This window comes from Pseudophryne corroboree, chromosome 12, assembly GCF_028390025.1.
Source record: "Pseudophryne corroboree isolate aPseCor3 chromosome 12, aPseCor3.hap2, whole genome shotgun sequence".
Taxonomy (NCBI): Eukaryota; Metazoa; Chordata; class Amphibia; order Anura; family Myobatrachidae; genus Pseudophryne; species Pseudophryne corroboree.
In genome coordinates, this window is record NC_086455.1 from 132,842,280 (window position 1) to 132,866,390 (window position 24,111).

At 44.8% G+C, this 24,111-nt stretch overlaps 1 long non-coding RNA gene across 2 annotated transcripts in view; it reads right to left on the minus strand.

The window, feature by feature from the left end:
- Positions 1 to 654: 654 nt before the first annotated feature.
- LOC134980983 (uncharacterized) overlaps positions 655 to 24,111 on the minus strand; it is a 212,892-nt gene continuing 189,435 nt past the window's right edge. For both annotated transcript variants that reach the window (XR_010190495.1, XR_010190494.1), the window contains one exon: positions 655 to 1,611. This is a non-coding gene — a long non-coding RNA (uncharacterized LOC134980983). The remainder of the gene's footprint in view (positions 1,612 to 24,111) is intronic.

The following is a 24,111-nucleotide window of genomic DNA, read 5'->3' on the forward strand; positions in this document are numbered from 1 at the left end:
TTAAGTGCACATCTAAGCATACTGAAATTAGCCTTCCTAAAGTCAAAAGTTTTGGTGGAACCCCTGTAGCTATGTTTCCTGAAACTGATGTCGAATGTGATCATATAGTGATCACTGTTACCCAAAGTCTCCCCAACTTTAGTGTTTGATATAATGTCCACATTATTAGTAATTACAACATCCAGGGTAGTTTTACCCCTAGTTGGGTCCTCGACTAATTGAGACAAGTAGTGATCCCTAAACATATTTAAGAACCTGCTGCCCCTCGCTTTAGCACATGAATCGTTACTCCAGTTTATATCCAGGTAATTAAAATCCCCAATCACAAGGATGTCCCCCAATTCTGCAGCCGTTTTGATTTGCTGCAATAGTTGTTCTTCCTCATGTATGCTAATATCCGTCTGTTTGTAGCACGTACCTATGACTAATTTTTTTGCATCAATTCCCCACTTGAGATTTCTACCCATAGTGACTCCACATTATCGCCAGTCACCTCATAGATAACCTCCTTTAGGTATGGTTTAAGTCAAGGATGGGGAACCTTCGGTCCTCCAGCTGTTGTTGAACTACACATTCCAGCATGCTTTGCACCAGTTTTAGCATGGCCATATAGCAAAATTGTAGCAAGGCATGCTGGTATACGTAGTTCGACAACAGCTGGAGGGCCAAAGGTTCCCCATCCCTGGTTTAAGTGATGGTTTAACATAAAGACATACTCCTCCTCCTCCTCTTTTGTTATATTGTGGTATATTAACTATTGCATAGGTCATAGGATATTGTTTTTAATAAATTGTCTTTTTTAGCTACAAAATATTGTTTAAGTCTAAAGCTCAGTACACACCTATACAATCAGACTTTAGATGCAATGGTTCGTTCGACTAAACTCCCGACCGAACGTCCCCCAAAAATAGCCGATATGCGCGTACACATCCATACAATTTTACTTGCGCTGTTCAATCCCCCTACTGAAAGAAAATGATTGTACCACCAATGTAAACAGAATTACCATAATGGGCAGGAAAAGGGCTTGATTACAGAACCTAAACAGAGAAATGACATCACATCACTTTTCTACTCTTCTAGTGCGAATACATTTGTTAATTTCAGTCCCCATCATGAGTTTGAAAAGAAGAAAGGCTTGTGCTTGTATTGTTGCTGCCATGGTGACAACATTCACAAGCTATAAAAAAAAAAAAAGAGGAGAAAAAATTGTAGTTGCTGGACCAAGGAATAATCATTTGTCATTTGTTAACAAGGTGTGTCCGTTAAGGGTACCAAACTGTCCCGGAAAAAAAATATCCCCAATAATCTTCTCTGCTTTTGTTCAGGATCCATGCGCCGTAACGTTTTGGCTACCGTGCAGCCCACGTGGTACTGCTTATTCTCATCCATTGCCATTAACCGATTGGTTCACTCAAGGATATGCCGAGTAATAAGCTCAGACATATCCCCACCCAGACGTGGCCTTTTATGTCCTCTCCTGTGGCCTACTTCAGGCAGCTGCGAGGCTTGCTTGGTTCTGGTGGTGGTGGTGGAGTAGAATACAGGTGACAGAAGCTCTGGCGACGGCTCTAGTGTTGTTGAACTATCCTCATCTACGAGCAGATAAGGCTGTATAAAAACAAAAATGATTCAACAAAAAACAAATTAATACATTTTTGTAACAACATATTTCTTTTTATCTTTCAGTTCCCTAATACTGTAAAAGAGTGGCAGGCTATTGCAAAAGAATTTGAAGAACAATGGAATTTTCCCAATTGTGGAGACAGCAAATACATCTGTGTTATGCCACCAGCTAATAGTGGTTCCTTTTTCTACAATTATAAAGGCTTGTTTTAATGGCCATTGCCAATTCTATATATGAATTTATCTTTGTGGTCATTGGAAAAAAAGGGAGAGTGTTGCATTGGAAAAGACCATGGGGGTCATTCCGAGTTGCCAGTAATTTGCGATTAGACAAAATAGACAAAGTGGTTATAGCATGTCGTGTCCTGCACAACTATCTATGCCGTAAGTCACATATAGCACACGCCACAGCTTTTACCATGGAGGCAATAGGGTTTACTACAGTGGAAAACAATCTATGCAGAAATTCCAGTGTATGGGCTAAAATGACCAGGGAAGAGTGCTTGCGACTTCTTAACAAATATCGACTGAAGGTAAGTAACGGGGTAATAGTTAAGATTAGGTGCCGGGGGGAGGAAGGGGGAACGGGGGTAAGGTTAGGCACTGGGACTTTTAATTCGAGAGGTATTCCTGGGATCTGTAGACTAGAGATGAGCGGGTTCGGTTTCTCTGAATCCGAACCCGCCCGAACTTCATGTTTTTTTACACGGGTCCGAGCGACTCGGATCTTCCCGCCTTGCTCGGTTAACCCGAGCGCGCCCGAACGTCATCATCACGCTGTCGGATTCTCGCGAGGCTCGGATTCTATCGCGAGACTCGGATTCTATATAAGGAGCCGCGCGTCGCGGCCATTTTCACACGTGCATTGAGATTGATAGGGAGAGGACGTGGCTGGCGTCCTCTCCGTTTAGAAATTAAAATAGATAGGAGAGTGAGAGTGAGACACTTCATTTACTTACTGGAGCTTAGGAGGAGTTATACTAGTGACTGATGACCAGTGACCTGACCACCAGTGCAGTTTTATAATTTATTATTATTTAATAATCCGTTCTGTTCTTGTTCTCTGCCTGAAAAAAACGATACACAGTGACTCAGTCACACTCACATACCATATCTGTGCTCAGCCCAGTGTGCTGCATCATCTATGTATAATATCTGACTGTGCTCACACAGCTTAATTGTGGGGGAGACTGGGGAGCAGTTATAGGTTATAGCAGGAGCCAGGAGTACATATTAAACAGTGCACACTTTTGCTGCCAGAGTGCCACTGCCAGTGTGACTGACCACTGACCACTGTGACCAGTGACCTGACCACACTGACCACCAGTATAGTATATTGTGATTGAATGTCTGCCTGAAAAAGTACACTCGTCGTGTGACTTGTGTGGTGTTTTTTTATTCTATAAAAATTAAAAAACTCATTCTGCTGACAGACAGTGTCCACTCCAGCAGGTCCGTCATTATATAATATATACCTGTCCGGCTGCAGTAGTGATATATATATATTTTTTATATCATTATTTATCATCCAGTCTACTAGCAGCAGACACAGTACGGTAGTTCACGGCTGTAGCTACCTCTGTGTCGGCACTCGGCAGTCCATCCATAATTGTATACCACCTACCCGTGGTTTTTTTTTTTCTTTCTTCTTTATACATACTACATCTCATTATCATCCAGTCTATATTAGCAGCAGACACAGTACAGTACGGTAGTCCACGGCTGTAGCTACCTCTGTGTCGGCACTCGGCAGTCCATCCATAATTGTATACCACCTACCCGTGTTTTTTTTTTCTTTCTTCTTTATACATACTACATCTCATTATCAACCAGTCTATATTAGCAGCAGACACAGTACGGTAGTTCACGGCTGTAGCTACCTCTGTGTCGGCACTCGGCAGTCCATCCATAATTGTATACCACCTACCCGTGGTTTTTTTTTTCTTTCTTCTTTATACATACATACTACATCTCATTATCATCCAGTCTATATTAGCAGCAGACACAGTACAGTACGGTAGTCCACGGCTGTAGCTACCTCTGTGTCGGCACTCGGCAGTCCATCCATAATTGTATACCACCTACCCGTGGTTTTTTTTTTCTTTCTTCTTTATACATACTACATCTCATTATCATCCAGTCTATATTAGCAGCAGACACAGTACAGTACGGTAGTCCACGGCTGTAGCTACCTCTGTGTCGGCACTCGGCACTCGGCAGTCCATCCATAATTGTATACCACCTACCCGTGGTTTTTTTTTCTTTCTTCTTTATACATACTACATCTCATTATCAACCAGTCTATATTAGCAGCAGACACAGTACAGTACGGTAGTCCACGGCTGTAGCTACCTCTGTGTCGGCACTCGGCAGTCCATCCATAATTGTATACCACCTACCCGTGTTTTTTCTTTCTTTCTTCTTTATACATACTACATCTCATTATCATCCAGTCTATATTAGCAGCAGACACAGTACAGTACGGTAGTCCACGGCTGTAGCTACCTCTGTGTCGGCACTCGGCAGTCCATCCATAATTGTATACCACCTACCCGTGGTTTTTTTTTTCTTTCTTCTTTATACATACTACATCTCATTATCATCCAGTCTATATTAGCAGCAGACACAGTACAGTACGGTAGTCCACGGCTGTAGCTACCTCTGTGTCGGCACTCGGCAGTCCATCCATAATTGTATACCACCTACCCGTGGTTTTTTTTTCTTTCTTCTTTATACATACTACATCTCATTATCATCCAGTCTATATTAGCAGCAGACACAGTACAGTACGGTAGTCCACGGCTGTAGCTACCTCTGTGTCGGCACTCGGCAGTCCATCCATAATTGCATACCACCTACCCGTGTTTTTTTTTTTCTTACTTCTTTATACATACTACATCTCATTATCATCCAGTCTATATTAGCAGCAGACACAGTACGGTAGTTCACGGCTGTAGCTACCTCTGTGTCGGCACTCGGCAGTCCATCCATAATTGTATACCACCTACCCGTGGTTTTTTTTTTCTTTCTTCTTTATACATACATACTACATCTCATTATCATCCAGTCTATATTAGCAGCAGACACAGTACAGTACGGTAGTCCACGGCTGTAGCTACCTCTGTGTCGGCACTCGGCAGTCCATCCATAATTGTATACCACCTACCCGTGGTTTTTTTTTCTTTCTTCTTTATACATACTACATCTCATTATCATCCAGTCTATATTAGCAGCAGACACAGTACAGTACGGTAGTCCACGGCTGTAGCTACCTCTGTGTCGGCACTCGGCAGTCCATCCATAATTGTATACCACCTACCCGTGTTTTTTTTTCTTTATTCTTTATACATACTACATCTCATTATCAACCAGTCTATATTAGCAGCAGACACAGTACGGTAGTTCACGGCTGTAGCTACCTCTGTGTCGGCACTCGGCAGTCCATCCATAATTGTATACCACCTACCCGTGGTTTTTTTTTTCTTTCTTCTTTATACATACATACTACATCTCATTATCATCCAGTCTATATTAGCAGCAGACACAGTACAGTACGGTAGTCCACGGCTGTAGCTACCTCTGTGTCGGCACTCGGCAGTCCATCCATAATTGTATACCACCTACCCGTGGTTTTTTTTTCTTTCTTCTTTATACATACTACATCTCATTATCAACCAGTCTATATTAGCAGCAGACACAGTACGGTAGTTCACGGCTGTAGCTACCTCTGTGTCGGCACTCGGCAGTCCATCCATAATTGTATACCACCTACCCGTGGTTTTTTTTTCTTTCTTCTTTATACATACATACTACATCTCATTATCATCCAGTCTATATTAGCAGCAGACACAGTACAGTACGGTAGTCCACGGCTGTAGCTACCTCTGTGTCGGCACTCGGCAGTCCATCCATAATTGTATACCACCTACCCGTGGTTTTTTTTTTCTTTCTTCTTTATACATACTACATCTCATTATCCTCCAGTCTATATTAGCAGCAGACACAGTACAGTACGGTAGTCCACGGCTGTAGCTACCTCTGTGTCGGCACTCGGCAGTCCATCCATAATTGTATACCACCTACCCGTGGTTTTTTTTTCTTTCTTCTTTATACATACTACATCTCATTATCATCCAGTCTATATTAGCAGCAGACACAGTACGGTAGTTCACGGCTGTAGCTACCTCTGTGTCGGCACTCGGCAGTCCATCCATAATTGTATACCACCTACCCGTGGTTTTTTTTCTTTCTTCTTTATACATACATACTACATCTCATTATCATCCAGTCTATATTAGCAGCAGACACAGTACAGTACGGTAGTCCACGGCTGTAGCTTCCTCTGTGTCGGCACTCGGCAGTCCATCCATAATTGTATACCACCTACCCGTGGTTTTTTTTTCTTTCTTCTTTATACTTACTACATCTCATTATCATCCAGTCTATATTAGCAGCAGACACAGTACAGTACGGTAGTCCACGGCTGTAGCTACCTCTGTGTCGGCACTCGGCAGTCCATCCATAATTGTATACCACCTACCCGTGTTTTTTTTTCTTTATTCTTTATACATACTACATCTCATTATCAACCAGTCTATATTAGCAGCAGACACAGTACGGTAGTTCACGGCTGTAGCTACCTCTGTGTCGGCACTCGGCAGTCCATCCATAATTGTATACCACCTACCCGTGGTTTTTTTTTCTTTCTTCTTTATACATACATACTACATCTCATTATCATCCAGTCTATATTAGCAGCAGACACAGTACAGTACGGTAGTCCACGGCTGTAGCTACCTCTGTGTCGGCACTCGGCAGTCCATCCATAATTGTATACCACCTACCCGTGGTTTTTTTTTCTTTCTTCTTTATACATACTACATCTCATTATCAACCAGTCTATATTAGCAGCAGACACAGTACGGTAGTTCACGGCTGTAGCTACCTCTGTGTCGGCACTCGGCAGTCCATCCATAATTGTATACCACCTACCCGTGGTTTTTTTTTCTTTCTTCTTTATACATACATACTACATCTCATTATCATCCAGTCTATATTAGCAGCAGACACAGTACAGTACGGTAGTCCACGGCTGTAGCTACCTCTGTGTCGGCACTCGGCAGTCCATCCATAATTGTATACCACCTACCCGTGGTTTTTTTTTTCTTTCTTCTTTATACATACTACATCTCATTATCATCCAGTCTATATTAGCAGCAGACACAGTACAGTACGGTAGTCCACGGCTGTAGCTACCTCTGTGTCGGCACTCGGCAGTCCATCCATAAGTATACTAGTATCCATCCATCTCCATTGTTTACCTGAGGTGCCTTTTAGTTGTGCCTATTAAAATATGGAGAACAAAAATGTTGAGGTTCCAAAATTAGGGAAAGATCAAGATCCACTTCCACCTCGTGCTGAAGCTGCTGCCACTAGTCATGGCCGAGACGATGAAATGCCAGCAACGTCGTCTGCCAAGGCCGATGCCCAATGTCATAGTACAGAGCATGTCAAATCCAAAACACCAAATATCAGTAAAAAAAGGACTCCAAAACCTAAAATAAAATTGTCGGAGGAGAAGCGTAAACTTGCCAATATGCCATTTACCACACGGAGTGGCAAGGAACGGCTGAGGCCCTGGCCTATGTTCATGGCTAGTGGTTCAGCTTCACATGAGGATGGAAGCACTCAGCCTCTCGCTAGAAAACTGAAAAGACTCAAGCTGGCAAAAGCACCGCAAAGAACTGTGCGTTCTTCGAAATCCCAAATCCACAAGGAGAGTCCAATTGTGTCGGTTGCGATGCCTGACCTTCCCAACACTGGACGTGAAGAGCATGCGCCTTCCACCATTTGCACGCCCCCTGCAAGTGCTGGAAGGAGCACCCGCAGTCCAGTTCCTGATAGTCAGATTGAAGATGTCAGTGTTGAAGTACACCAGGATGAGGAGGATATGGGTGTTGCTGGCGCTGGGGAGGAAATTGACCAGGAGGATTCTGATGGTGAGGTGGTTTGTTTAAGTCAGGCACCCGGGGAGACACCTGTTGTCCGTGGGAGTAATATGGCCACTGACATGCCTGGTGAAAATACCAAAAAAATCAGCTCTTCAGTGTGGAGGTATTTCAACAGAAAAGCGGACAACAGGTGTCAAGCCGTGTGTTGCCTTTGTCAAGCTGCAATAAGTAGGGGTAAGGACGTTAACCACCTCGGAACATCCTCCCTTATACGTCACCTGCAGCGCATTCATAATAAGTCAGTGACAAGTTCAAAAACTTTGGGCGACAGCAGAAGCAGTCCACTGACCAGTAAATCCCTTCCTCTTGTAACCAAGCTCACGCAAACCACCCCACCAACTCCCTCAGTGTCAATTTCCTCCTTCCCCAGGAATGCCAATAGTCCTGCAGGCCATGTCACTGGCAATTCTGACGATTCCTCTCCTGCCTGGGATTCCTCCGATGCATCCTTGCGTGTAACGCCTACTGCTGCTGGCGCTGCTGTTGTTGCTGCTGGGAGTCGATGGTCATCCCAGAGGGGAAGTCGTAAGCCCACTTGTACTACTTCCAGTAAGCAATTGACTGTCCAACAGTCCTTTGCGAGGAAGATGAAATATCACAGCAGTCATCCTGCTGCAAAGCGGATAACTGAGGCCTTGACAACTATGTTGGTGTTAGACGTGCGTCCGGTATCCGCCGTTAGTTCACAGGGAACTAGACAATTTATTGAGGCAGTGTGCCCCCGTTACCAAATACCATCTAGGTTCCACTTCTCTAGGCAGGCGATACCGAGAATGTACACGGACGTCAGAAAAAGACTCACCAGTGTCCTAAAAAATGCAGTTGTACCCAATGTCCACTTAACCACGGACATGTGGACAAGTGGAGCAGGGCAGGGTCAGGACTATATGACTGTGACAGCCCACTGGGTAGATGTATGGACTCCCGCCGCAAGAACAGCAGCGGCGGCACCAGTAGCAGCATCTCGCAAACGCCAACTCTTTCCTAGGCAGGCTACGCTTTGTATCACCGGTTTCCAGAATACGCACACAGCTGAAAACCTCTTACGGCAACTGAGGAAGATCATCGCGGAATGGCTTACCCCAATTGGACTCTCCTGTGGATTTGTGGCATCGGACAACGCCAGCAATATTGTGTGTGCATTAAATATGGGCAAATTCCAGCACGTCCCATGTTTTGCACATACCTTGAATTTGGTGGTGCAGAATTTTTAAAAAAACGACAGGGGCGTGCAAGAGATGCTGTCGGTGGCCAGAAGAATTGCGGGACACTTTCGGCGTACAGGCACCACGTACAGAAGACTGGAGCACCACCAAAAACTACTGAACCTGCCCTGCCATCATCTGAAGCAAGAAGTGGTAACGAGGTGGAATTCAACCCTCTATATGCTTCAGAGGTTGGAGGAGCAACAAAAGGCCATTCAAGCCTATACAATTGAGCACGATATAGGAGGTGGAATGCACCTGTCTCAAGTGCAGTGGAGAATGATTTCAACGTTGTGCAAGGTTCTGATGCCCTTTGAACTTGCCACACGTGAAGTCAGTTCAGACACTGCCAGCCTGAGTCAGGTCATTCCCCTCATCAGGCTTTTGCAGAAGAAGCTGGAGACATTGAAGGAGGAGCTAACACGGAGCGATTCCGCTAGGCATGTGGGACTTGTGGATGAAGCCCTTAATTCGCTTAACAAGGATTCACGGGTGGTCAATCTGTTGAAATCAGAGCACTACATTTTGGCCACCGTGCTCGATCCTAGATTTAAAGCCTACCTTGGATCTCTCTTTCCGGCAGACACAAGTCTGCTGGGGTTGAAAGACCTGCTGGTGAGAAAATTGTCAAGTCAAGCGGAACGCGACCTGTCAACATCTCCTCCTTCACATTCTCCCGCAACTGGGGGTGCGAGGAAAAGGCTCAGAATTCCGAGCCCACCCGCTGGCGGTGATGCAGGGCAGTCTGGAGCGACTGCTGATGCTGACATCTGGTCCGGACTGAAGGACCTGACAACGATTACGGACATGTCGTCTACTGTCACTGCATATGATTCTCTCACCATTGAAAGAATGGTGGAGGATTATATGAGTGACCGCATCCAAGTAGGCACGTCACACAGTCCGTACTTATACTGGCAGGAAAAAGAGGCAATTTGGAGGCCCTTGCACAAACTGGCTTTATTCTACCTAAGTTGCCCTCCCACAAGTGTGTACTCCGAAAGAGTGTTTAGTGCCGCCGCTCACCTTGTCAGCAATCGGCGTACGAGGTTACATCCAGAAAATGTGGAGAAGATGATGTTCATTAAAATGAATTATAATCAATTCCTCCGTGGAGACATTGACCAGCAGCAATTGCCTCCACAAAGTACACAGGGAGCTGAGATGGTGGATTCCAGTGGGGACGAATTGATAATCTGTGAGGAGGGGGATGTACACGGTGATATATCGGAGGATGATGATGAGGTGGACATCTTGCCTCTGTAGAGCCAGTTTGTGCAAGGAGAGATTAATTGCTTCTTTTTTGGTGGGGGTCCAAACCAACCCGTCATTTCAGTCACAGTCGTGTGGCAGACCCTGTCACTGAAATGATGGGTTGGTTAAAGTGTGCATGCCCTGTTTATACAACATAAGGGTGGGTGGGAGGGCCCAAGGACAATTCCATCTTGCACCTCTTTTTTCTTTAATTTTTCTTTGCGTCATGTGCTGTTTGGGGAGGGTTTTTTGGAAGGGACATCCTGCGTGACACTGCAGTGCCACTCCTAGATGGGCCCGGTGTTTGTGTCGGCCACTAGGGTCGCTTATCTTACTCACACAGCTACCTCATTGCGCCTCTTTTTTTCTTTGCGTCATGTGCTGTTTGGGGAGGGTTTTTTGGAAGGGACATCCTGCGTGACACTGCAGTGCCACTCCTAGATGGGCCCGGTGTTTGTGTCGGCCACTAGGGTCGCTTATCTTACTCACACAGCTACCTCATTGCGCCTCTTTTTTTCTTTGCGTCATGTGCTGTTTGGGGAGGGTTTTTTGGAAGGGACATCCTGCGTGACACTGCAGTGACACTCCTAGATGGGCCCGGTGTTTGTGTCGGCCACTAGGGTCGCTTATCTTACTCACACAGCTACCTCATTGCGCCTCTTTTTTTCTTTGCGTCATGTGCTGTTTGGGGAGGGTTTTTTGAAAGGGACATCCTGCGTGACACTGCAGTGACACTCCTAGATGGGCCCGGTGTTTGTGTCGGCCACTAGGGTCGCTTAGCTTAGTCATCCAGCGACCTAGGTGCAAATTTTAGGACTAAAAATAATATTGTGAGGTGTGAGGTATTCAGAATAGACTGAAAATGAGTGTAAATTATGGTTTTTGAGGTTAATAATACTTTGGGATCAAAATGACCCCCAAATTCTATGATTTAAGCTGTTTTTTAGTGTTTTTTAAAAAAAACACCCGAATCCAAAACACACCCGAATCCGACAAAAAAAATTCGGTGAGGTTTTGCCAAAACGCGGTCGAACCCAAAACACGGCCGCGGAACCGAACCCAAAACCAAAACACAAAACCCGAAAAATTTCCGGCGCTCATCTCTACTGTAGACCTCAATAAACTTCATGAGTTTAACATTTTTCTGTGTTATTTTAAAAAAAAATCTGTTGATAAAGAAAAGAAAAAAGTATTCTTTAAAAATAAACAGTAAGTAACCAAGAAGCACATGACTGAACAATTTATATAAAACTAACGTTGTATAGTCCTTAATAGATTGCTAATATGTCCAATATAAAAAAAAGATGACTGTATATGTGGACTAAATATTAGAGATGAGCGGGTTCGGTTTCTCTGAATCCGAACCCGCCAGAACTTCATGTTTTTTTTCACGGGTCCGAGCGACTCGGATCTTCCCGCCTTGCTCGGTTAACCCGAGCGCGCCCGAACGTCATCATGACGCTGTCGGATTCTCGCGAGGCTCGGATTCTATCGCGAGACTCGGATTCTATATAAGGAGCCGCGCGTCGCCGCCATTTTCACACGTGCATTGAGATTGATAGGGAGAGGACGTGGCTGGCGTCCTCTCCGTTTAGAATAGATTAGAGAGACACTTGATTTACTAATTTTGGGGAGCATTAGGAGTACTCAGTAGTGTACAGTGCAGAGTTTTGCTGATAGTGACCAGTGACCACCAGTTTTATTTATAATCCGTTCTCTGCCTGAAAAAAGCGATACACAGCACACAGTGACTCAGTCACATACCATATCTGTGTGCACTGCTCAGGCTCAGGCCAGTGTGCTGCATCATCTATATATATTATATATCTGTCTGACTGCTCAGCTCACACAGCTTATAGTTGTGGGGGAGACTGGGGAGCACTACTGCAGTGCCAGTTATAGGTTATAGCAGGAGCCAGGAGTACATAATATTATATTAAAATTAAACAGTGCACACTTTTGCTGCAGGAGTGCCACTGCCAGTGTGACTAGTGACCAGTGACCTGACCACCAGTATATATAATATTAGTAGTATACTATCTCTTTATCAACCAGTCTATATTAGCAGCAGACACAGTACAGTGCGGTAGTTCACGGCTGTGGCTACCTCTGTGTCGGCACTCGGCAGCCCGTCCATAATTGTATATACCACCTAACCGTGGTTTTTTTTTCTTTCTTTATACATACATACTAGTTACGAGTATACTATCTCTTTATCAACCAGTCTATATATTAGCAGCAGACACAGTACAGTGCGGTAGTTCACGGCTGTGGCTACCTCTGTGTCGGCACTCGGCAGCCCGTCCATAATTGTATATACCACCTAACCGTGGTTTTTTTTTCTTTCTTTATACATACATACTAGTTACGAGTATACTATCTCTTTATCAACCAGTCTATATATTAGCAGCAGACACAGTACAGTGCGGTAGTTCACGGCTGTGGCTACCTCTGTGTCGGCACTCGGCAGCCCGTCCATAATTGTATATACCACCTAACCGTGGTTTTTTTTTCTTTCTTTATACATACATACTAGTTACGAGTATACTATCTCTTTATCAACCAGTCTATATATTAGCAGCAGACACAGTACAGTGCGGTAGTTCACGGCTGTGGCTACCTCTGTGTCGGCACTCGGCAGCCCGTCCATAATTGTATATACCACCTAACCGTGGTTTTTTTTTCTTTCTTTATACATACATACTAGTTACGAGTATACTATCTCTTTATCAACCAGTCTATATATTAGCAGCAGACACAGTACAGTGCGGTAGTTCACGGCTGTGGCTACCTCTGTGTCGGCACTCGGCAGCCCGTCCATAATTGTATATACCACCTAACCGTGGTTTTTTTTTCTTTCTTTATACATACATACTAGTTACGAGTATACTATCTCTTTATCAACCAGTCTATATTAGCAGCAGACACAGTACAGTGCGGTAGTTCACGGCTGTGGCTACCTCTGTGTCGGCACTCGGCAGCCCGTCCATAATTGTATATACCACCTAACCGTGGTTTTTTTTTCTTTCTTTATACATACATACTAGTTACGAGTATACTATCTCTTTATCAACCAGTCTATATATTAGCAGCAGACACAGTACAGTGCGGTAGTTCACGGCTGTGGCTACCTCTGTGTCGGCACTCGGCAGCCCGTCCATAATTGTATATACCACCTAACCGTGGTTTTTTTTTCTTTCTTTATACATACATACATACTAGTTACGAGTATACTATCTCTTTATCAACCAGTCTATATTAGCAGCAGACACAGTACAGTGCGGTAGTTCACGGCTGTGGCTACCTCTGTGTCGGCACTCGGCAGCCCGTCCATAATTGTATATACCACCTAACCGTGGTTTTTTTTTCTTTCTTTATACATACATACTAGTTACGAGTATACTATCTCTTTATCAACCAGTCTATATATTAGCAGCAGACACAGTACAGTGCGGTAGTTCACGGCTGTGGCTACCTCTGTGTCGGCACTCGGCAGCCCGTCCATAATTGTATATACCACCTAACCGTGGTTTTTTTTTCTTTCTTTATACATACATACTAGTTACGAGTATACTATCTCTTTATCAACCAGTCTATATATTAGCAGCAGACACAGTACAGTGCGGTAGTTCACGGCTGTGGCTACCTCTGTGTCGGCACTCGGCAGCCCGTCCATAATTGTATATACCACCTAACCGTGGTTTTTTTTTCTTTCTTTATACATACATACTAGTTACGAGTATACTATCTCTTTATCAACCAGTCTATATATTAGCAGCAGACACAGTACAGTGCGGTAGTTCACGGCTGTGGCTACCTCTGTGTCGGCACTCGGCAGCCCGTCCATAATTGTATATACCACCTAACCGTGGTTTTTTTTTCTTTCTTTATACATACATACTAGTTACGAGTATACTATCTCTTTATCAACCAGTCTATATATTAGCAGCAGACACAGTACAGTGCGGTAGTTCACGGCTGTGGCTACCTCTGTGTCGGCACTCGGCAGCCCGTCCATAATTGTATACTAGTATCCAATCCATCCATCTCCATTGTTTACCTGAGGTGCCTTTTAGTTGTGCCTATTAAAATATGGAGAACAAAAATGTTGAGGTTCCAAAATTAGGGAAAGATCAAGATCCACTTCCACCTCGTGCTGAAGCTGCTGCCACTAGTCATGGCCGAGACGATGAAATGCCAGCAACGTCGTCTGCCAAGGCCGATGCCCAATGGCATAGTACAGAGCATGTCAAAACCAAAACACCAAATATCAGTAAAAAAAGGACTCCAAAACCTAAAATAAAATTGTCGGAGGAGAAGCGTAAACTTGCCAATATGCCATTTACCACACGGAGTGGCAAGGAACGGCTGAGGCCCTGGCCTATGTTCATGGCTAGTGGTTCAGCTTCACATGAGGATGGAAGCACTCAGCCTCTCGCTAGAAAACTGAAAAGACTCAAGCTGGCAAAAGCACCGCAAAGAACTGTGCGTTCTTTGAAATCCCAAATCCACAAGGAGAGTCCAATTGTGTCGGTTGCGATGCCTGACCTTCCCAACACTGGACGTGAAGAGCATGCGCCTTCCACCATTTGCACGCCCCCTGCAAGTGATGGAAGGAGCACCCGCAGTCCAGTTCCTGATAGTCAGATTGAAGATGTCAGTGTTGAAGTACACCAGGATGAGGAGGATATGGGTGTTGCTGGCGCTGGGGAGGAAATTGACCAGGAGGATTCTGATGGTGAGGTGGTTTGTTTAAGTCAGGCACCCGGGGAGACACCTGTTGTCCGTGGGAGGAATATGGCCGTTGACATGCCAGGTGAAAATACCAAAAAAATCAGCTCTTCGGTGTGGAGGTATTTCACCAGAAATGCGGACAACAGGTGTCAAGCCGTGTGTTCCCTTTGTCAAGCTGTAATAAGTAGGGGTAAGGACGTTAACCACCTCGGAACATCCTCCCTTATACGTCACCTGCAGCGCATTCATAATAAGTCAGTGACAAGTTCAAAAACTTTGGGTGACAGCGGAAGCAGTCCACTGACCAGTAAATCCCTTCCTCTTGTAACCAAGCTCACGCAAACCACCCCACCAACTCCCTCAGTGTCAATTTCCTCCTTCCCCAGGAATGCCAATAGTCCTGCAGGCCATGTCACTGGCAATTCTGACGAGTCCTCTCCTGCCTGGGATTCCTCCGATGCATCCTTGCGTGTAACGCCTACTGCTGCTGGCGCTGCTGTTGTTGCCGCTGGGAGTCGATGGTCATCCCAGAGGGGAAGTCGTAAGCCCACTTGTACTACTTCCAGTAAGCAATTGACTGTTCAACAGTCCTTTGCGAGGAAGATGAAATATCACAGCAGTCATCCTACTGCAAAGCGGATAACTGAGTCCTTGACAACTATGTTGGTGTTAGACGTGCGTCCGGTATCCGCCGTTAGTTCACAGGGAACTAGACAATTTATTGAGGCAGTGTGCCCCCGTTACCAAATACCATCTAGGTTCCACTTCTCTAGGCAGGCGATACCGAGAATGTACACGGACGTCAGAAAAAGACTCACCAGTGTCCTAAAAAATGCAGTTGTACCCAATGTCCACTTAACCACGGACATGTGGACAAGTGGAGCAGGGCAGGGTCAGGACTATATGACTGTGACAGCCCACTGGGTAGATGTATGGACTCCCGCCGCAAGAACAGCAGCGGCGGCACCAGTAGCAGCATCTCGCAAACGCCAACTCTTTCCTAGGCAGGCTACGCTTTGTATCACCGCTTTCCAGAATACGCACACAGCTGAAAACCTCTTACGGCAACTGAGGAAGATCATCGCGGAATGGCTTACCCCAATTGGACTCTCCTGTGGATTTGTGGCATCGGACAACGCCAGCAATATTGTGTGTGCATTAAATATGGGCAAATTCCAGCACGTCCCATGTTTTGCACATACCTTGAATTTGGTGGTGCAGAATTTTTTAAAAAACGACAGGGGCGTGCAAGAGATGCTGTCGGTGGCCAGAAAAATTGCGGGACACTTTCGGCGTACAGGCACCACGTACAGAAGACTGGAGCACCACCAAAAACTACTGAACCTGCCCTGCCATCATCTGAAGCAAGAAGTGGTAACGAGGTGGAATTCAACCCTCTATATGCTTCAGAGGTTGGAGGAGCAGCAAAAGGCCATTCAAGCCTATACAATTGAGCACGATATAGTAGGTGGAATGCACCTGTCTCAAGTGCAGTGGAGAATGATTTCAACGTTGTGCAAGGTTCTGATGCCCTTTGAACTTGCCACACGTGAAGTCAGTTCAGACACTGCCAGCCTGAGTCAGGTCATTCCCCTCATCAGGCTTTTGCAGAAGAAGCTGGAGGCATTGAAGGAGGAGCTAAAAGGGAGCGATTCCGCTAGGCATGTGGGACTTGTGGATGCAGCCCTTAATTCGCTTAACAAGGATTCACGGGTGGTCAATCTGTTGAAATCAGAGCACTACATTTTGGCCACCGTGCTCGATCCTAGATTTAAAGCCTACCTTGGATCTCTCTTTCCGGCAGACACAGGTCTGCTGGGGTTGAAAGACCTGCTGGTGACAAAATTGTCAAGTCAAGCGGAACGCGACCTGTCAACATCTCCTCCTTCACATTCTCCCGCAACTGGGGGTGCGAGGAAAAGGCTCAGAATTCCGAGCCCACCCGCTGGCGGTGATGCAGGGCAGTCTGGAGCGACTGCTGATGCTGACATCTGGTCCGGACTGAAGGACCTGACAACGATTACGGACATGTCGTCTACTGTCACTGCATATGATTCTCTCAACATTGATAGAATGGTGGAGGATTATATGAGTGACCGCATCCAAGTAGGCACGTCACACAGTCCGTACTTATACTGGCAGGAAAAAGAGGCAATTTGGAGGCCCTTGCACAAACTGGCTTTATTCTACCTAAGTTGCCCTCCCACAAGTGTGTACTCCGAAAGAGTGTTTAGTGCCGCCGCTCACCTTGTCAGCAATCGGCGTACGAGGTTACATCCAGAAAATGTGGAGAAGATGATGTTCATTAAAATGAATTATAATCAATTCCTCCGCGGAGACATTGACCAGCAGCAATTGCCTCCACAAAGTACACAGGGAGCTGAGATGGTGGATTCCAGTGGGGACGAATTGATAATCTGTGAGGAGGGGGATGTACACGGTGATATATCGGAGGGTGAAGATGAGGTGGACATCTTGCCTCTGTAGAGCCAGTTTGTGCAAGGAGAGATTAATTGCTTCTTTTTTGGGGGGGGTCCAAACCAACCCGTCATATCAGTCACAGTCGTGTGGCAGACCCTGTCACTGAAATGATGGGTTGGTTAAAGTGTGCATGTCCTGTTTTGTTTACACAACATAAGGGTGGGTGGGAGGGCCCAAGGACAATTCCATCTTGCACCTCTTTTTTCTTTTCTTTTTCTTTGCATCATGTGCTGATTGGGGAGGGTTTTTTGGAAGGGACATCCTGCGTGACACTGCAGTGCCACTCCTAGATGGGCCCGGTGTTTGTGTCGGCCACTAGGGTCGCTAATCTTACTCACACAGTCAGCTACCTCATTGCGCCTCTTTTTTTCTTTGCGTCATGTGCTGTTTGGGGAGGGTTTTTTGGAAGGGACATCCTGCGTGACACTGCAGTGCCACTCCTAGATGGGCCCGGTGTTTGTGTCGGCCACTAGGGTCGCTAATCTTACTCACACAGTCAGCTACCTCATTGCGCCTCTTTTTTTCTTTGCGTCATGTGCTGTTTGGGGAGGGTTTTTTGGAAGGGACATCCTGCGTGACACTGCAGTGCCACTCCTAGATGGGCCCGGTGTTTGTGTCGGCCACTAGGGTCGCTAATCTTACTCACACAGCTACCTCATTGCGCCTCTTTTTTTCTTTGCGTCATGTGCTGTTTGGGGAGGGTTTTTTGGAAGGGACATCCTGCGTGACACTGCAGTGCCACTCCTAGATGGGCCCGGTGTTTGTGTCGGCCACTAGGGTCGCTAATCTTACTCACACAGCTACCTCATTGCGCCTCTTTTTTTCTTTGCGTCATGTGCTGTTTGGGGAGGTTTTTTTGGAAGGGCCATCCTGCGTGACACTGCAGTGCCACTCCTAGATGGGCCCGGTGTTTGTGTCGGCCACTAGGGTCGCTAATCTTACTCACACAGCTACCTCATTGCGCCTCTTTTTTTCTTTGCGTCATGTGCTGTTTGGGGAGGGTTTTTTGGAAGGGCCATCCTGCGTGACACTGCAGTGCCACTCCTAGATGGGCCCGGTGTTTGTGTCGGCCACTAGGGTCGCTAATCTTACTCACACAGCTACCTCATTGCGCCTCTTTTTTTCTTTGCGTCATGTGCTGTTTGGGGAGGGTTTTTTGGAAGGGACATCCTGCGTGACACTGCAGTGCCACTCCTAGATGGGCCCGGTGTTTGTGTCGGCCACTAGGGTCGCTTATCTTACTCACACAGCGACCTCGGTGCAAATTTTAGGACTAAAAATAATATTGTGAGGTGTGAGGTATTCAGAATAGACTGAAAATGAGTGTAAATTATGGTTTTTGAGGTTAATAATACTTTGGGATCAAAATGACCCCCAAATTCTATGATTTAAGCTGTTTTTTAGTGTTTTTTGAAAAAAACACCCGAATCCAAAACACACCCGAATCCGACAAAAAAAATTCGGTGCGGTTTTGCCAAAACGCGTTCGAACCCAAAACACGGCCGCGGAACCGAACCCAAAACCAAAACACAAAACCCGAAAAATTTCAGGCGCTCATCTCTACTAAATATACCTATCCCAAAACCGATAAGGAGACTTTTTAAAACTAAACTGAACCTAGTGCACCAGATCTATATCTTTTAGAATACATAGAATACACAATTCTATATGCAACACGCTGTTTACTTCATTTATTGCATACAAAATATACATACGCATATATATATATATATATATATATATATATATATTTATATGGACACTATCTACCATGATAAAGAGCAAACTATGTTGTCAAGCACACTATATAAATCAACCAGTCAGCACATTGGAGGAATCATTATAAAAGTTGAATACAGTGGGGCATATGTAATAGGGTCCAAGTTTGCCGGAGGTGCAGGATGACGGCTGATCTCGGATGTTTTTTTAAAAGCGGCAATCGTTTACAAGGCATAGTTTTGCCTTGCAGAGATCAGCCGGCATCTAGCACCTCTGGCAAATTCGGGCCCTATTACATATGCGGATATGCCCCAGTATGTTCATACTCACTGAGAGAAAAAACTGTGTATTATGAATCTATTATTCGCTGGATGGAACGAATGTCCTGCTAATGCCGAATGGAGATTCTTCATTGACTATGTCCTACAAAGCAATGTGATTGGTCCATACCAATTGAAACAAGGCTCCATGCATGTCAAAGATGTTGCATAACAGCAAGATGGACAGCAAGAAGCCATGCTGTAGGGAGAGGCTCAAGAAAACATGGAAGGGGGGGTGGCTTGCAAATAGCGGTATGGGGGATGGAGGAAAACAAGATAGAAAAATTAAAAGCGCCACAGCCATGTCATCTGCTGAGGTAGACCTCATGGTCGAAATTCTGGATCAACAGGACTACGATTGTTTACGGAAAAGTTATCCAAGAACAAACTACAGAAAAGACCTTATCATGCATCAACAAGTTACAGAAAATCGAGCAAAAAACGCAGCAAGTAACAACTCCAAAAAAGATGGTCCATTTTGAAACATAAAGTAAGCCTAAGTTAAAGAAAATTTGTGGAATAATAAAGAAAAGTGAGTACAAACAAGTTTTGATATTGTTGTCAATAAGCTGTCTGATCTTTGCTGATGGATGATGGGGGAATAAAATAGGGTGTGAGAATCTGAAAGTGAGAGATTTTGTGAGAGTTCTTTTTTTTTTTAAAGTGCCAATCATTTACATGGCAAACCCAGTCTGTCTCTATTGGTGAATATATATCCCTTATCTTGCCATCTCTAGATGATATTCATCACAAGAGGGATACATCAGAGGGACATCAAGTGATATCCATATCCAGCAGTGTCCATGGTGAGCACATAGGGCTAGTCAAGTGTGGGTGGAAGGGTAAAAAATGTTTTAGCTCAACATATTTTTGTCTTCTGCCCACATAGACATAATAGAACTTTCCGACAACAGTGTGGAAGGGGAGAAAAACATAAAACCCCCAGAAAGTTCAAGTGATGAGAGTACAGTACAGGAGAAACTCTTCTATTTAAAGCACTGCCTCAAAGATTTGGATGAAAAAATCACTGTGACATCCAAAAAAAGAATAAAAATTAACAAAAAAGTTTTACACATGCCTACTATTTACATGAACAAATATTAGAAGGGTACCATGGCAAAGAAACACTTTAAACCTATTTTGTTTATTTGTTATGGCTAGTGGATTTGTTATGGGCCTAGATTGTTATGTATGGGCTAGGTGTGATACGGGTAACTGATGTTCAGGACAGGGGAGTAGCCAGAACCTTGTGGGCCCCATAGCAACATTCTGAAGGGGCCCATATGCCAGTGCTTCTTGAGAGACACCTCTCTGCAGTAGTTGTTCATTTTATGCCTCATAATAATTCCCTAGTTTCCGACACCAGGATGTTTACCTATTTGGTATGCCGGTGCCGGCATTCCGAATAGTGTCGGGATTTCCGGTGTCGTTAATCTGATTGCCCGGATCCTGCCTGCATCCCAATATTACATGTATAATCATTTATTTAGCACTTTGGCAGGGAGATAATATTTGTGGCATTTTTAACTTTTTGTATGATGTATAAACACGGTGAAAAAAATGTCACCTCCCAAAAATGTCAACTCCAGGTGTCAGAATAAAAAGTGAACATAATCCACGGCATAGACGGCACTCCAGGAGATTGCAATAAACATAAAAATTTATAAAGTTGCAGAATTAAAATTTCGCATGTAGTGTGATCCTTTCACAAGCTAGACGTGTACAGGTATAATGTAGCTCGATAAAGGATCACAATAGATCCAAAACATCGCTTCTGTAACTGAATAACAAGCACAAATATCTCTCTCTAGGGTCAGCAGTATTTATTTCAGTAATAAATGAATTTTGCCTTTCAGATGTATCAGTTCAGTGTTAAATTGCGCATGCAGCTGGAACTCTGTGATCATTTTAAACAGCAAAATGTACCCTTCCCTGAGATGTCCCAAAAGGGATAATCACTTTTACATTTTGGGAAGCCTTTATAAATCTCAATTTCCTCTGAAATAAATGAGCAGCTTGCAGGAAATCACACCATAGATACAGTACTGCCAAGATCATTGCTGGTCTCTGCTGTAGATTCGGGCTCTACCTCTGCAGAGTGATTATGGGACCTGCTTGCGGGAAACTCACTCAACAAGAACCCAATAAATAACTTCTGAGCGCACGGGCCAACCTGGACCTCCTCCAATGTCTTGGTGATGAAGGCTGCACTTGTATTAAATGCCTGATCATACTAATGGATTGCAGCATGGCGAGCAAATAAACTATCAAGTACAGTTCTTCTGCGACTTCTAAATTTTATCCCAAGTTGCTCTTAATATGTAACTTAAAAATGGCCCATCACCTACAAAACACGGAGAAAGCCGTTTTGGGAGTTTAATTAATATTTATGCAGGGGCCCACTTATGGGAGTGTTCTGAAATCATTACTTTCCTTCAGCAACCGTGCAGATGCAGTACGCTGATGTTGGCCACCAAGAGAAAAGTTTTTTTAATTTTACCTTTTACCATATTTAATGTTAATGTAGTTTCCCCTTTGGAGTTGGAAGAGTTGAAATGCAAGTAACCAGAGCCAATCGGCGTTACAAATCTCATCATCAATGACTAGCTTCCATCTAATAAGTGTAGCAAATCTATGAACTGTACAGAGGGAGTGGGTCCATGGTGATGCAATTTAGCAAGAATCACATAATCCTCCCTCCCGTCCTGCACATTGCACTAGGAAGGGGGGATGCAGGTCGGTGGCCTGCTCTTAAACTAGTCCATGGGGGCTCCCTGAAATTTGGGAGTCTGACGGACATTCCAGGAGAGTAGGAATGTTTTTTACTGTTGTGAAAGTAGGAATTGTACAGCCTAATATTGTGTCACACAACCCTGCTTTCTAACAGGCCGTGGCAGAACCCACTTTCCACTGCACAGTGGGCCACATCGTTTTCTTCAAAATCTAATGGTCTATTAATGTTTTAAAATTTGTCAACAACATATTTACATTTTTTTTATAACTTTATTTATAGTTTCAAATAGATAAAAAAAAATAAAAAAATAAAAAACATCACAGGGCAGGGGAGCAGACCGATACAGTTGCAAAGTAAATAAAACAAAACAAAAAAATAGGAAAACAAACAAATGTCAGGGGGCAGCACAGAGGGTGTAACGGTTATCATTAGCACTGAGGTCATGGGTTCAATTCCCACCATGGCCCTAACTGTGTGGAGTTTCTATATTCTCCCGATGCTTGTGTGGGTTTCCTCTGGGTACTCCAATTTCCTCCCACAATCCAAAAGATAGTGGCCCTCATTCTGAGTTGATCGCTAGCTGCCTTTGTTCGCAGCGCAGCGATCAGGCAAAATAAAATCGGCACTTCTGCGCATGCGTACGGGCCGCGGTATGCACGCGCCAAGTACTTTCACACAAATCTATGCTGTTTTACAACACAAGGTCGGGCGACGCTTTTCTGTCGCTCTGTTGATTGGTGAGTGATTGACAGGAAGTGGGTGTTTCTGGGTGGTAACTGACCGTTTTCCGGGAGTGTGCTAAAAAATGCAGGCGTGACAGGTAAAAAACGCAGGCATGCCTGGGGAAACGGGGGAGTGGCTGGCCGAACGCAGGGTGTGTTTGTAACGTCAAAGCAGGAACTAAATAGACTGAAGTGATCGCAAGGTAGGAGTAGGTTTGGAGCTGCTCAGAAACTGCATGAAAATTTTTACCAGCAGTTCTGCTAACCTTTCGGTCGCACTTCTGCTAAGCTAAGATACACTCCCAGAGGGCGGCGGCCTAGCGTTTGCACTGCTGCTAAAAGCAGCTAGCGAGCGATCAACTCGGAATGAGGGCCAGTGTTACATCACTGAAACAACAAAATGTATAAAATGAACAGGCTCAAGAACAGAAGGGAATAAAATATTGTAAATATGAACCATATGCAGATAACACTTTTTAGGCATTGTCGGAGTAGCGGGAGGTGGTGGTGGTGGGGAAGGGGATGAGAGTATGTCTACAATTTTATCACTAAGTTAGTTCATATTTTATTTTTATAAACCACCCCCATGAACAATAAATATGTCATGATGCGTGAATTCTCATTGCTGGCATCATTATAATCTCATACGTGATTTCTTTTACAATGTAACAGTGAGTTCCTATTCAGCTAAACTCATGAGAACACAGTAGACAAGAAGAGGAGGCAGCTACTTGGAATACATATGTTTTACCAACAGTGTGATCCCGGCCACCAGTATGGCGGCAGTGGAGCGAACGCTAGAAAGCCCCTTGCGGGCTCTCTGTGCTCGCCACGCTGCGCTCACCACAGGTTATATTCTCCCTCTATGGATGTCGTGGGCACCCATAGAGGAAAAAAAGCCTGTGGTGCCGGTATTCCGGCGACGGCATTTCAACGCCTATTGGGATTCCGGCGTCAGCATTATCCCGGCAGGCGGTCTTGTGATTGCCTCCCAGCTACTTGTTTAAAAAGCCGTCCTGCTTGGAGTTGGAGTAATAAATGCTGCTATGATAATGCTCAAAAGATAGGAGCGGGTGCATCAGGTGGGTGCAATAGGTAGTGAGAACCTCAGTGTGGGAGGGGCTATGTGCTATTTTTAAGTCATTCTCACCTCCAGGCCTTTTCTGTCACTGGTATTGTGGCAGTCAGGGTTGGACTGGCCCACAGGGGTACAGGGGAAACCACCGGTGGGCCCCACCTCCTCCTCTAGGGATCAGGTTCCGGACTGTGCACTTGAATAATACAGTACACATTGGGGGTAATTCC